This window comes from Choristoneura fumiferana, chromosome 19, assembly GCF_025370935.1.
Source record: "Choristoneura fumiferana chromosome 19, NRCan_CFum_1, whole genome shotgun sequence".
In the NCBI taxonomy this organism is placed as follows: domain Eukaryota; kingdom Metazoa; phylum Arthropoda; class Insecta; order Lepidoptera; family Tortricidae; genus Choristoneura; species Choristoneura fumiferana.
Window position 1 is genome coordinate 10,337,014 of NC_133490.1, and position 351 is coordinate 10,337,364.

The window sequence follows — 351 nt, forward strand, 5'->3', positions numbered from 1 at the left end:
TCACCTTATCGCTGGCAAAATTGTCCCATTGGACAGAAACCATTTGTGTAAAAAAAAAGAAAAATTAAGAACAAGTACCGAGCGACCGAGCTTCACTCGAAACTCGAAAACACGCATTTTCCCAGATATAAGACCTCAAGGTACATCCGATTGTTAGCACCCGAAAACCCCCTGTAGCGAGTCCTAACGCCATCTAGTGAGCAAATATAAAAACTCCCATTATTTATTTAACACCCAACACAAAAGGCCAGTGTTATATATAAGTTTGACGACAATGTTTGACTGTCTGTCAGTGGCATCGTAGTTCTTGAACGGATGGACCGATTTTTTGATGCGTATTTTTACTTGAAA